Below are 16,326 nucleotides of genomic sequence, written 5' to 3'. Positions count from 1 at the left end.
TCCACCATCCTTCCACAGCCAGAAGCAATCTTGGATCGCCGTGTAATTCGCAAGGGTCAATATCGTCCCAAGTCCGAAGTCTTGGTCAAATGGGTTGGGGCCCCAACGGAGGACGCAACTTGGGAGAATGAGTGGCGTTTCACTAAGTCCTATCCTGATTTCATCCTTGCGGACAAGGATCCTTAAGTGTGGGGGAATGATACGTGCCACGTCCATGCAGAGTCAGAGTCATGGGGTTGGAACAACAAATCTGGAGCAAGTTATGAAGTGGTTTCGTGCAGTTATAGTTCGGTTATTGTGCAGTTTATTATTTGGTTATTAATGTAGATAATGTATAGAGTTGGTTGTTCATTCAGTTATTTCTCTTGGTTGTATATATGCAGTAGAACAAATCAATGAAAGGCATGTTGATATTTGCCACAAACTTCTCTCTTTCCTTCTCTGATTTCTTCTCTTCTGTCAACCTAAATTATTCATAATAGAACTTTGCCAAGACATTACTCATTAGAGATCGATTCTGATTTAAATTTGACTTAGAGAGGCATAAGGTAATTGAGATTGAACCAGAAAATAGTTAGGTATTTTCTGGATTATGAGCAAGTTTTTGTTATCTTTTGATTTGTCATGACTAATTTTTGTTTGTTCCTTGAGGGGTCAGCAGAGGTTAATGCTATTTGTTCTTCTGTTGTTTGTAAGTGAATCGTATGTGTGTGATTTTAAACTTCTAATAGCCCAATTTTGTATGAGTTTCACCGTGGGCATTGGGGGTTGATGCTTTATACTAATTTGAATATGGATACTAATTTGTAGACTGCAAGGGGCAGCTGGAATTTGATACTGATTTAGTTTGGAATAGCAAGAATCACATTATGTAAATTTACTGAAGTGCTTAATCTGTTTTTTCCTTGTGACAAATTGTGCGTTCTCTTCAATTTTAATCAATTTCGTGTGAATTATGTGAGGGGTGATTAGACAGTGTTATTGATTCTAGTATGGATGAGGTATAAAGGTGATATCGAAAAACTAATTAGTTAATTAATAATTGAAATCTAAATGGTTAAATTAAAAATTGAAATTGGAATTGTGAAATTATGTGGAATCTTTTAAATTGTGACCATTCATCGATCTAATGGTTGAGCTTTAACCAACATTTATTAAATTAAAATCATGTCTTTTCTCCCAAAGCTCAGATAAAACATCATTTTCTCCCAAATTTTTTCTCTATTTCATCGAGATAACTCCTCTTCTCTTCTCACCAGCGAAGCCTACAACAAAGGTGATGACGATGGACACAACACAATCAGTGACCATTCTCATCGACGAAGGCTATGGCGACCACTATCACGAGCAGCATAGCGACGACCCACTCTCAAGAACACATTATATTACAATAAAGTACACAGAAATGGACCATTATATACTATTTTGTTTTAGAACATACCAAACAAGTGATGCAGCGCGACGTGGTGGGAAGAACGCGTATTTGGACCTGTTGATTCGACACACGAATACCAGGAATAAGTCTACTTAAATCTGTTGATTCAACACACAAATACTAGATTTAAGGCTTCAATACTTTGTTGATTCTGGCAAATATCAAAGAATTGGAAAAAGACACTCGTCTCTTAATTTTTATTCAACTCAAAACTGAAATTCCTTAATGAGGGTTACAACCTTCAATAGTAAACTAAACAAAACCCTAGTTAAACCCTAAACACTTCTAACGAGAAACAAATACCTAAAAAGATACTAGACTCCTAGAAAAATAATACTAATTGATTTACAAACAATTGATCTCCTAAAATATCGAAATAAAATATTTTAACTGAAATATATCAGTCTCTATCTACATCAACAAGGAGTATTGCAACTAAGTTTCACAAAGTTCGAAAGGCAGTTTGAAGAGGACCTGAGAGTGGTCTTCCATGCAAAGATTCACTTGGGTCATCGTTGTTCGTGGTCACCGTTCGTGGGTTATCGCTCGTCGTCCATGATTGCCCCGATGCTTCAGAACCAATTTAGGAGGGAGTGGAAAAGTTTTGGGAGAAAAGGGCGCCTTAGGTTTGACTTATGATTTTTAATTTGATAAAATACAACTTTTAATTTGGTTAAAGCTCAACCATTAGATCTGATGAATGGTCACGATTTAAAAGATTCCACATAATTTCACAATTTCAATTTCAGACCCTCCAATCCCGATTCAAATTTATCGATTTTGAGGGTTTTAGGGGCTTTTTGATTTCCCTAATTTTTTGTCATGATTTTTGGAATTAATATCTTCGGTAAGAGAGATGAAGGAAGAAACAGACAAACTTCGATGGCATCGAGAACTCTGATTTGTAGGTCAAAAGGAAGAGAGAAGGCGCTTTGTGAGGCCAGAGAAACTGATACTCTTTTGATATTCAAATTTGGTGCCACGTGGATGGTACTCCTTGCCTTTTGAATTGTCTGCTTCTCTATCAGATAGTTGTCTAGAGTCTGAAGTTCTTCCCTTCCAATAGAGGTTGCTTTATATGGGTCCCCTTTTGAAATTTTGACTACTCCGCGATTTCGGTAACACTATTCATCCCTAAACAAACATCCCTAAGTGTACTTAAACACGTGGCGTGATACATAGGATTATGACATGACAAATTCAAATGAAAAAAAATTTGCTCAAAATTTGGGCAGGGCTTCTTAAACCTACCAGATATTTGTTTACCTCTCTCAAAAACTGTCAGATGTGATTTCACTATCTCTCACCAACAATCACAAAGCTTCTCTCTCCTCCAAGAATGATATTCTCTCTCTAGTTCTCTCCATCTCTCATCTATTGGAAAACATGACAGTGGCCGCATCAACAGTGTCGTTTGACGTTTTAAAATGGCAAGAGAGAAGCACCTCTTTCGTAGGTAAATTTTCGAACCCATTTCTCACATTAACAAAGTAATCGTCGATATCTCTCAATTTCTTTGGGTATTTGTGTGTTCGCAAGGTCAAGTAGTGTTTTTCTGTCAAAAATTTGTTCTTGCATATCTGTGATAGTTGAAATATTCGATATCCAAGGTATTACACTTTTTCTGAAGAATTTATGTTTCCTTGGTAAACAATGACATGGTTGCAAGTAATGTAAGTATAATACCGTCAATCCATGCCATTAGTTACATTATTTGATGTTTTTATTACGCTTCCATTCTTTCAAATTGCATTACATACTATGTTATTACAAATGAACTGATGCTAATTACATACTATGTATACTCGATTATTACATATTTATCTAGTTGAAAACCATATATTTGGTGTGTGATGTGGGGTCATTTCTATGTTCATCTTTGAGAAACTTATGGACAAAATGAAAATTCTTAAGAAACTAACCAAGGAGGACATATTGAAGTATAAGTCAAGACTGGTTAATCAATTCTTGAATGATCCAATCTACTCATTGGATATAAATTTATACAATCAATTCTAACTTCTAAAGTAGTACCCATGTAATATATTTAGTATGCCTGTAGTCTTCTAAACTTGATTGGGCTTTTTGTTTATTATCATGGTAGTAAATTGGTATTTGTAATAATTTTGAGCCCATGGCATTATATAATTAATTACCTTTCTGACTTGTAATTACATACTGTCCATATATAATTACATATTTGATGACTTCAATTATACATGTGCAATAACTATATTAAACAAGATAAAAACATTACTAGTAGTTTTAAAAACACAACGTCACCCTACTATTACATTTCAAATTCTAGTACTTCAAATAAATATAATAATATAAAGATCATCAACATTCATATAACAATTGAAAATAAGTTCAAATCCCTAGGGCATGAAATACAACTTCTTGTTGGTCTATCGACACTATACAACCCTTAAACTTTATCTTAACCCACGTATGACTTCTCCTTACATCCTTCTCCATCCATTGATTTGATGCCATAGTACATCATTTTAGTGATTTCCTTTCGAAACTCAAAAAACTGTTGCACGGTGTACACATCTCGGATTTGCTTCTCCATTTCACAGAAGGTTGCACAGAATGAGTCAAAATTAGCTTGACTCTCCTTCTCTACTTTCTTCCGTAGGGCATTCTCATATTGTTTGACAAACTGCTTCAAAGTAGTTTTTGAATTGACGTAGCCATCAAAAAAAATGTTCATACTCTCACTACATCCAATTGTGGACATTCCTGCCCAAAAATACATTTTCACAAACACTAGAACCCATAACTCTTTATCCAAATACAAAGACGCCAACCATGTATTCTCTTCGAAGTGGAACACACTCATCAACATCCCCCACAACCTGTTCAGGAAGTAATACACTATTAGATACACAATTACACAACATATCACTAAATTGTACTATCGATAAGTATGATTACACTATTAAAAGATGGAATTACACTATCACATGTTATAATAACAATATCAATCTATCACATTACACTCTACGTGCTTATAATTACACAACCACATAAGTAATAATTTCATATCAATATACTGCCAAATATCACACAAATCGTGGAACTTATAGCTAAAACGTAGTGTTATGCATGCAAACAACACGTAATAATAACATCAATAACGTAATAACCCTATTCAATAGCGTGACTAAACACAATTAGTGCGTAATTATAAACCTTTAGAAATTAATAACATTATATGATACAAGTATTCCAAACTGTAAAACCATATTCAACAACCAACTTTTAAATGTAAAAACTCGAACTTGAAACGTTCTATCTATCTACACCCGTCAGTCTAGAAACGGATACTATGCATGCCAGTCATATATGTAAAATTAGATCTAAAATCACTCATCACCTAGAATATTCACTAGAGCTCTGCATTGTAGGTCTTCCTCTATTATAAATCTGAAAACCAGTTAAAAAACCAAGAACATCACTAGATCGTAGAACCGAACCAGACAAACACGGGTAAAATAGACGATCTACAACTCGGTGGTTCTAGCTTAACTCAGGTCGGCTCAATAGATCTGTATATGCATTCTTTGATCTCATTTCTGTATCTTGGAAGCTTTTAGAGAGAAGAATGATGAGAGAGAAATAGTTTGGATGAAGACAAAGGAGAGAGAACTTCATCTTTATGCGTAATAGGTAGCACACCGACCGATATTGTTCTCCAATACTTACGTGTTTATTATGCAATTTCTTAAACAATTATTTATCTATGTGGCAAGTGTAGGGATATTTAGGGATAAAAAGTGTAGGGAAGTTTAGTGTTTTTGCCGCGATTTCCTTATCTACCAGAAGGCCAGAGAAGGTTTTTCATCTTCTATATACAACGTACAATTGCTACATGGAAATTGGTTTTAATTAAACGAAATTTTGTTTGCTTTTAATCAAATAAAATTAATTTCAAACTAGACTGTTTTAATTTGCCTTTTCATCTCTTATTGCATCCACAGTGGGTGGTGTTTAGAGTGCTCCAAACAACACTTTATGGATAAGTGTAGAGCTAGATCCTTACAATAGGAGCAAAATGACTCTTGAAAAAGGTTGATTAATTTGCCCATCCTCCTCATTTGGAGTACTCTCTACTTGTTGAATAGTGCCCTTTACCATACCCACTCAACACACACCCATATGACACATATATTTTCTTCTCACTTTTCCTTTTGTATTTTCTCTCTCCAACCTCTCTTCTCTCTCCAACGCCTCTTCTGTAACCCTTTTAGAGTGCTTGGCTTCTTTTTGTCATTGTGGGTGTATTGGAGCCAAACACTTGAGAAACACAAAGTTTGAGACATAAGGAGTGTGTACAAGTTTTAACACTATGGACGCTTACACTCCTCCAGTACACCATGTCACCATCGAATATTTTAATTTGCCTTTTCATCTCTCCCACTCCTTCAAGCTTCAGTACGCCATCGAATATTTTAAAACTAGACCGATAATGTTCAATTTGCCTTTTCATTTCTCGTGTTCTTTTAGAACACTATCGACTTTGCTTGTTCGTGGAATCGGTGCATGCACTATCAGGACTTGTTATTGTTCAACATGATAAAAGCTAAAAGATGTGGGTTTATAAGAGTGAGCCCGTCTAACACATGTAAGAGGCATTTTCTTAGATTTAAGTGAGTTGGGCTAAGCCCACTTGTTGGGCCTAGGAGAAATAAAGATGTGCGAGCCCGATGTATCCATGAAAATCAGATAATCCAAAATGGAGTTGGCCTAGAAGAAACAAAACCGTTCGGATCTTATGTATTTACGGAAAACTAATAACCCAAAATGGATAATATCATGTATATGAGTGTGTTGAGATTTCTGTAACATGCACCGGAGAGATTCGTGTCTTTACTTTGTGTGGGGTCATTTATAGACGTAATCACATCTTCCCCTCTCCCACGTATGTGATTTTCAGGCGTCGTCGACGATTTTTTGGAAGGACATATTCATTTGTTTAATTTGTTTTCCTCTTGCTTTTACTTCAAGCAAATGAACTTTATTTCGTGCTGTCTTTATGTGTTATAGCTTGCCTGTTAGATTTGTGGTGAAGCACACAACCTATTCGATTAATATTCTGACCCCGTAAACTGCACCAGACCAATCAGGGAAAGGTATGTCAAAGTGCTCCCGGGTGGTGCAATATCTAAACTGTTAAGTTCCACATAGACCCAACAAAGAGTGGTTTATAAACTCAAACCCACTCTATAACATCCAACAAGACTATTTCCTAGGCCAAGTGAGTTGGGCTTTGGCCCTTAGTAACTAGGTTAAAGAGGGAACAAAGCCCGTGTGGTCCCGATGTATTATCGGGAATCGGACAATCTAAAACAGACAATATTGTTGTTTGTATGCAGGGACGGAGCCATGATTTCTTGTGTGGAGGTGGTGAAAAGTTGGCGGTGGTTCGGGGGCAACATCCCAAAATTTTTTTTAAAGCTATTTATTGAAAAATTAACTAATTTATCAATAGTTATATAACAAAATTAAAGTGAAAACCAAAAACATCACAGAATGTATAGACTTAAAAAAAATATTTTACTTTAAAATGAATGTAGTTACAATATTTAGATGAATAAAAATTAACTAATTTCTCATTAAATATATAACAAAATTAAAATGAAAAACAAAAACATCATAGAAGACATAGAAATCCCATACTTACAAAAAAATATTTTACTTCAAATGAATGTAGTTACAATATTTAGACGAATATTATTTGAATGTAGTTACAATATTTAGACGAATAAAACATTAACTAATTTTTCATTAATTATATAACAAAATTAAAGTGAAAAAAAAATCACAGAAATACATAGAAATCCCGTACTTCCAAAAAAAATATTTTACTTCAAATGAATGTAGTTACAATATTTGGACGAATACTATTTGAATGTAGTTACAATATTTAGATATTTAGACGAATAAAAATTGTATTGGACTACTGCTCATAAGAATCAAACTTGGCTGCAATAGATATCTAACAAACTCACAGACCATAAAACTAGCAAACTACTTTTGTCATGTGTACACTACTATATATATATACACTATGTTTTTTTGAAAATCCAGGGGATCAAATGCCCCCTTGCACCTATGTGGCTCCGCCACTGTTTGTTGGAACTGTTACACTAACCTCTACTCCACTTGTTGAGTCTGGCGTAACCCAGCCCACAAGTGCGGGGGTGTGTTAAGTCCCACATCGATTGAGTCTCCCAACCAAGAGTGGTTTATAAACTCAAGTCCACTCCCTTACATCCAACAAGACCTTTTCCTAGCCCAAGTAATTTGGGCTTTAAACCACAGGCGGACCCAATGTATCCTTGGAAACTAGAGAACCACTATAAAACAATAGTGTTAGTTTGTATGAGAGTGTGGATTTACAACATAAACAAAGGCAAGGGCATGCTGATAAAATGGTTACATAAAATGGAACTAAGATATATTTTAAGCAAATCAATAGGTCTAATAGTGCTTAAAAAAAAACTCTTTGTTGATTATTTCTCCAACCAACAAAATGATTATATGTTAGGACACAAATAAAATAAAATTAAATGGCAATGCTTTAATTAATTAACATACGGACTTCCAATAATGTTCTCTCGTCCCCCAGTTTTATAGTGAAAAATTGGCCCGTTAGGATTACGAGTCACGTGCCAATCACAATAAGAGCAACCACTCATGTCGTCATAGACATCCAAATAACGACACTGGTTGTCCCACATGAATCTGCAAAAGAAGAGTGTTGCGTGCCAAAAATTCCTTCTAAAATGAAAGTTGAAGTTCTCTGTGTATTAGATGTTATGCCAACCAAGGTCGTCAACTCCGGACTGACAATGAATAGTAAGATTGGATCCAGGACCCAAATCATTGTTAATTATGACTTTGATAGCTAAATTTATATCACAGAAACTCACAATCAATTGAAATTGTACTAGTAGCAACGAATGAGTATTCATGGTTTTAGGGTTACTAACGAATAACGATACTCTTTTGAGTTGTATATGTATTGTATTTATAGGTAAAAAAATAACTCTTTCAACAATGGTATCGAATTAAAATACATGCATGCATAAATTGTATATAGACGTTGAAGTGTTGTTTGGTTTGCAGAATTCAACTTTTTTAGTAGTAAAAGTTTTCCTTTTGTCAATGGTTCCTATGTTTTGATTGGTGAAATTTTTGGAATTTAAGATTTCAAGGAAAACTAGATTTCTCTTAAAGAAGGAATTCTCATTTGGAATGGGAGAGGCTCCAGTTCCGGCTCCAATTCTCACCCAAAAATCATGATTTTTTTTAAAATGACATATTAGAGTTTACGAAATTAGTGTTTGGGGTTTACAGTTTAAGATTTAGGGTTTAGAGCTTAATTTTTAGTGTTTAGGGTTAAGAGCTTAGGATTTAGGGTTTAAAATTTAGTATTTAGTATTTAGAATTTTTTTTCCCTAAAATCTACGATATTCTAACATTATGATCACGAAAATACTTAATCACACATTTTATTTCATAATTTAACATAGTTTGGGGGAGAATTGGAGCCCCCCATCCCTTCTCATTTTCTCCCAAAAAAGGATAATCCTTGTAATCTTATTTATAATTAAATACCTATAATGTCACTTTTAAAATATATAATTTCGCCAATATTCAAAAAATATATATTTTAAATATGTTGTTTTTCGTATTATTTAATTTTTCATTCACTTAATTTGATCAATTTTGTTTTTTTTACAGTTTTTAAGTTTGATATTCAAAATTAAATCCGCGAATCAGATGAGTTGTGAATTTGCATCTTTGCAGTTTTGGTATCATATTAAAATACATGCATGTATCAATTTTCAACTGTAAAGTAATACAGTTGTATTGTCGATGGTAGTTTTTACCTTATAATCATCCTTCTAAAAGAGTATATAGAATATTATATTACTAAATTGTACCTTTAGAGAGAGGGTATACTTTTTCCTAATCGTTAGATTAAGAGTTGATTATTGATTTTAACTGAGAATTATTAATATTATTGGACTTCTTAAAAATGCAGCCTCGTTTTGATTATGTTATTGTTAGAATATGCTTAAATGAAAAATTCATCATTTAGGTGTCATTTGGTTCGTTGAATCCCACTTTTCAAGAATAATAGTTTTTCTTTTGCTAAGGACTCATATGTTTTGTTGGTGTAATCTTTGGAATTTATAATTCTAAAGAATGCTAATATGACAGTGTAGTTGACATATTGACAAGATAATAATTGTCCCTTTTTTTAAAAAAAAAAATTGAATTTCTCATGTTTTTCTCTCTATGATGAAAAGACAACGAGGCCTAATTCTTAACTTGTTTAAACTGATCTCAATACCCACGAAGGAAAGATCCAATATGGTATTTGATCAATCTCCCTGACTCCCTCAACTATTGTTCCTGGACTTCCCTACCAAAGCTATGGTGGACTGTCTTGTTCCATCCTTCAATGCATTATGGAAAATGTTATTTGTCCCAACACTTTTGGTCTCAAAATTTTCCAATCCCATGTGGCAATTGCCACCTAAGTTTGATGACATGGAAAACATGTTGACATGGATGGAGACATTTGAATTTTAAATTTCTCTCTTCTCCCTCCATTCCTCTTTTTGTTCAAAATTTAAAAATTAAATACTCTTTTCATATTCTCCTCCATTTTCATCTTTTATCTCATGTCTTTATGTACATAGTTTTTTGGTCATATAAACTCACGATTACATTGTTTTTTCTCACACAAACCTGTTATAACATATTTTTTTTCACACAGACCTTTGTTTACGTTGTTTTCAAAACAATGTCATTTCCAGAATAGACAAATATAAGATGAAGAAAAATGCACTGCATAAACCAACCAAGAATGACAAGGTATATATATTGTCTCGAAAGCATATTCATTCAAATGCTTGTTAAACACAGCGCTACATTGTTTTTTATACAGTGTATCATCCACACAGTGCTACATTGTTTTACATTGTTTTTCCTACAACACATACTTGTAGTTACATTTGTCAACGAAACAATGTATTTTCCCTAATATGCTAAATATAAGTTGGGAAACTGAACTACAAACCATTCAAAATAACAAGGTAAATATATTGTTTCAATTCATTCATAACAGTGTAATTTCCAAAATAAGACAAAAATAAGCAAGAAAAAGAAAACAATGCACAAAGATTATTTGTTACATTGTTGGAGGCAATTGAAGACGTTGCTGGAGGTGAAGGTGGCCGGAGACGTTGCTAGAGGTGGTTGGATGCCTGGATCGACAAATTACATTGTCTTGTGAACAATGTAATTGCTCGAGGTCGTCGGATTTCAATGGGTATCTGGCTGAAAAATGGTTGGATAAGGTGCACCTCGACATGTGGAGTTCGAATATGGGATCGTTTGTCGGAGACGTGGCTGGATCGAGGCGATTTGTGTTGAGATGTCCTCCTCCTTTGGGTGCTTTTTTCCGATGATATGCATAGTGATAGGTGGTATGGAGGGTCGGGAAATGATTGTGGTGGTCAGGAGCTTCCATTCGGTGGGTCGATGGCTCCTATCGGTGGCTGGATGAAGGAGCTCCAGTGGTGGCAGTGCAAGCTTTCATGAGTAGGAGGGAGAAAAGAGAGAAGAGAGAGAAAGTTAAGGTAGAAGAGAGAGTGTATGTGTTTTTATAGAGAGAAAATGCTGATGTGGAAGGATGATGTGGCTTGTCATATAGATATGGGAAGATTTGGGATAATTTTTATTGGGCTATTTAGCAAGGTTGATGCGTTATTCCCTTTTCCACCATCATGAACTGTTGTGAATCTACACCCCCATACCCACCAACAATATTTTTCACTTTGAGTTGTCCGATTCTAGTGGATACATTAGGCCTGCAAGACTTTGTTTCTCCTTAGACCCAAGCAAGTGGGCTAAGCCCAACCCACTTAAGCCTAGGAAAAATATCTTGTTAGTGGTTAAGAGTGGGCTTGGTCTTTATAAATAGGCTATATCCACACTTTATTGATGTGGGACAATACTCCCCCACATTTGTGGGTTGGGTTATGCTAGACCCAACAAGTCGAGTAGAGGTCATGTTCAACTAGACCGAATTGCTCCAATACCATGTTGTGAATCCCCACCAACAATATTGTCCGCTTTGGGTTATCTGGTTCCCGTGAATACATTGAGCCCGCACGCTTTTGTTTCTCTTTAGGCCCAAGAAGGTGGGCTAAGCTCATCCCACTTAAGCTTAAGAAAAATGTATTGTTAGTGGTTAAGAGTGGGCTTGATTCTTATAAATAGGATATATCTACACATCTTTATCGATGTGGAACAACATGAACCCAAAAAGAATATCTCATCTTCCATTTCATGTCCTCTTTCAGAGCCTGAATGTAAGTCGAATAGGATCAAACCTTATTCCATGGTATTTACATGAGATTCCTCTTTTTTATTCTTTAGCAAGTGCCCCAGAGGGCTTAGTGAGTATTTCCTCCTGTCTCTGCAACTTAATTTCTCTAACCCACTATCTCTACTCCGTCCCAACTCTACTTCTAAATCTAGGTGAAATCCAACACGAAATTCCAAAATTGACCCAATAATAAATTAGGAAGCCCGACCCAAAAATAAACTTGGGTTAACTGATATAGGTAGAATGTTCAAGGCCAAGAAAATGTAATTCGAAGAATATGAAACCCAAATCGGTCTGAGTTCATATAGAAATATTATCCGATTTACTTGCTTGGACCATAACTCAGATTAGATGATTATCCGATTTATTTGTCTAGATTTAAATTAATTCCGGTTGGTCAATTAAGTACGTCTGAAATCCAATCCCGGTTAGGATCCAGACATGTAAATATTTTGTAAACACATGATGTTTTCTGACTCGGAATTGATTTTTTTTCACCCCCAAATTTTGGTGTGGGCCTTAGAATAAGTTAGCAAGCCCGACCCACCTTGACAATTAGTTGAACAAATTTTTTCATATTACCTTGGCAGCCATGTTTTGGAATAGCTTCCAAAGGGCTTTTGGACGGGCCGCTAAACATTGTACCTTGGGCCAGCCATGTTTTGGAATAAAGCCCAAAATGGCGGCCGTACTTTGGTAAGGTCCTCCATTTGAAAAGTTCAGCTCCAATTCGGCTCTAGACTCTAGAGAGGTCCAAATTCAATTTTCAAGTGAGCTTGGTTAGGCCCAAATTCGAATTGGATTGCCTACAATATGAAGCCTAAATTTTTTTAGGCTAGGCCTTAGAATGAGTTAGTAAGCCCAACCCAACTCGAAAATTATTTGAACAAAAATTTCATATTACTGGGCTTTTTGACGGGCCACCCCAAATTTCTTTTTGGACCGGGTCTTAATAATTCTGCAAGTCCAACCTAGCTCGATAATTTTCTGAACAAAAATTTCGTATGGGACAATGCCAAGCTGGTACCCATTAGTGTACTTTTGGACATTTATGTCCAACAACAAAAATACATGGACATAAAAATATTCATGGTATGATCATTTACCTTTATACCCTCAACCTCTTTCTTCTTTCTTTCCTTTCTTTCTTCTTCGTCTCTCGTTCTTCTTTTTCCCTCTCTTCTCTCTTCTCCTTTTCTCTTTCTTCTTTGTCTCTTCTTCTCTTTGTCTCTTCTTCTCTTTCTTCTTCTTTTCTCTCTCTAGATATATTTTTTCGCAATTTAAAGCTTAAAAATGTGTAGATGTCGAGTACATAATTTTCGTTCAGAATTTTCTTGAGTTTATGAGTGTTGGATATGAAATAATTAATCTGCCAAATTCTACAAAATCATTTAAACATGTTCATATTACTGATTGTTTAGAATTTTCTTGAGTTTTTGAGTGTTGAATCTAAAATAATTAATCTGCCAAGTTCTGCATAATCATTCAGACATGTTCATGTTATTGTTTGTTTAGAATTTTCTTGAACTTATGAGTGTTGGATCTGAAATAATTAATATGCCAAGTGATGCAAAATCATTCAAACATGTTCATGTTATTGTTTTAAACCGTAACGTAATAAACAAAATCATAGTCACAAATCCAGATGATTCCGACGACGATTGGTCACATCATCACCGTCGTTAGACTCCCCTTATTGAGACGCACAATACCGAGCTAGATTCTGTCCAAAATGGCCACTGGAAAGGGAGATTCGAAGTTGGTCCGTTTTGCTCGCGTAATGTTACTACTTCAAACAGTAACATACGATCTCAAATCTGTAATAACATTGAAACAGTAACATACGATCTCTGATCTCATATTACGATCTCAAATATCATATTACATCTCAGATCTAACAAGATAAAGACGAAGACTAATAAAAATAAGAAGAAGGATAATTAAAAAAATGAAAAAGATGATTGTGGAGGTGCGATGGTACTAGTATGCTAATTACTTTTTTTCCCTCGTCTTCTTCCCCCAACAACACCTACCCTTCTCTCCTATCTCTTTCTCCTCTCTCCTTACTATTGTCCATTGGTCTCCAACCTAAACTGAAGCTCACATCACCACGAACATACTCTAACCTTCCACCATCACTAATGCCATCCATTTGGTTGGAAAACGATTAGAAAGTCGTGACCACCGCAAGACAAAAGTCTCAAATCCAACCGATTTTGACGATGGTTCGCTACACCACCACTACCGTTGGACTCTCCTTACTAAAATGCACAATCCCAGCTAAATACGGCCAAAAACAGTCACCTGATATGGCCCTTTTGAAATAGTAAAGTTGGTCGGCCAATGTTACTACTTGGAAAAAATTTCAGATCCGACCGATTTTGGTGGCGGTTCGCCATACCACCACCATCGTTGGACTCCACTCATTGAAGTACACAATGCTCAGCCATATGTAGTCCAAAATGGCCACTCGATATGTCCGTTTTAAAACAATTACATTTCATATATTTTAACTTTTTGTCTTTTTTGGAATATTAGTTCAAACTACATGGACTTTATGGAATAAGATTTTTAAGAGTGTCCTTGGAACAAAACTCTTCAATAAGGGACTAATATTTAATTTTTCCTAAAATTTAAATGATTTAAATAATTATAAAAAATAAAAATGGACTTATAAGGGATAAAGTTTTTTTTGAAATAGACCTAGATGTCCAATAGTTTTGAAAGTTGTATTAATATGTCATTTTTTTTAAGAAAAATTCAAGGATTCAAGCTAAAATGGATTCCAGCCCCCTATTCCTATTAAATATCCATCTGCATCACTTTTATGAGGTAGTTTTATTTTTCAGTATCATAATTGGGAAATAATTATGAGGTAAGTTCTATTTTTTTTAGTATCCAAAATTGGGAAATAATTATGAGGACTGTGAATTTTTTAAACTTACCTTTTTGTTTTTTTCCCCCCAAGAAACCAAGTTCAAAGACCATACTGATGTGTTCTATAAATAAGGGCAATAGCGTGAATCCAACTCACTTCAAAATTTCCCGGGTCAGATTCGATCAAACACACACTTCCCTTCTCTGAAACAAACTCTTCTTCAGCATTCATCGATTGGAGATACAAAGCAACGTGAACGGTGAGTACTAATACACACATGGAAGTGCGATTTAGAAAGAGAGAGAGTGGGGTTAATTCTGTCTTTCATACTATCTTAGTCTTGAGGTAAATAGGTATGTCTGAAGCAAATATGTAAGCTCTAGAATGCAACTCAGTATCAATCAAAGAGATAACTAAGGCTTGTCTTTTTTTGTTTTTCAGAACCTTGTGATTTTTCAGCCACTGTTGTCTGAAAGGGGAAGAGAGGGTTACTTCCCTGTGTCCACCCAAAACTCATAGCACGCCCTCCCTTGTTTGTTAGCAAGCAAGCCATCGTAAGAGACGCAGGGAAGCAAGCTTCAAAAGCAAAGGCCCAGATACTTCTTTGTTCTGCAACTAAAAGGTGGGGGTAGGGTAAGTTTGATTTTTAGATTCTAACTGGATCACCTTTTTGTGTACTATCAAGTGGGATAAGGGGTGTTGAAAACTAAACTTGGTTTTTCGTAAGAGTAAATGTGTCCTTTGGAGTTCTCTAGAAGTGAAGGAAACTCAAGTGTTTTTGTTTATGAAAGTTTGTGTAAGTTAATTGTTGCTTTGATTTGTGTGTCTCTAGAATAATCTCATGGGTATTATAAATATATCAATGTAATCCTTGTTTTAAGATGAGAAAGAAAAAAGAAATCTTGAGTTCCTCTTCTTACTTGTGTAAGTTTAAGATTTAGTGAGTGTGCGGATAACTTTGCTTCCAACAAAGTGGTATCGGAGCGCAGTTGGTTATGGCATCAAAGGGAGCATCTATTTCCTTTCACTATCCACAACTTACCAAGTTTAATTATGAGAATTGGGCAATTAGGATAAAGGCTATTCTTGGCTAACAAGGAGTGTGGGATGTTGTTGACAAAGGCTTTGAAGAACCTCAAAAGAGGCAAATTTGACTCAAGCCCAAAAGGAAGCCTTGGAGAAGGAGAGGAAGAAAAATCAGAGTGCACTCACCATCATTCATCAAGGTTTGGATGAAGAATTGTTCGAAAAAGTTACCAATGCGAACACATCCAAGCAAGCTTGGAAAACTCTTCGAAATTCAGTTATAGGAGTGGACAAAGTAAAGAAATTGCATCTTCAAACTCTAAGGGATGAGTTTGAGACACTCTTGATGAAGGATGGTGAATCAATTTCAGATTACTTCACAGGAGTTCAAACGGTAGTGAATCAAATGAAGAGGTTAGGTGAAACCATTGAAGATGTTCGAATGGTTGAAAAGATTTTGAGGTCTATAAACTCAAAATTTAATTATGTAGCGATGGCCATTGAAGAATCCAAGGATTTGGACACCATGACTATTGATCAATTGAGTGGTCACTACGAGCTCATGAGGAA

This window comes from Tripterygium wilfordii, chromosome 17, assembly GCF_013401445.1.
Source record: "Tripterygium wilfordii isolate XIE 37 chromosome 17, ASM1340144v1, whole genome shotgun sequence".
Lineage (NCBI taxonomy): Eukaryota > Viridiplantae > Streptophyta > Magnoliopsida > Celastrales > Celastraceae > Tripterygium > Tripterygium wilfordii.
The sequence above is the reverse complement of the archived record's forward strand: the minus strand, read 5'-3'. Positions refer to the sequence as shown.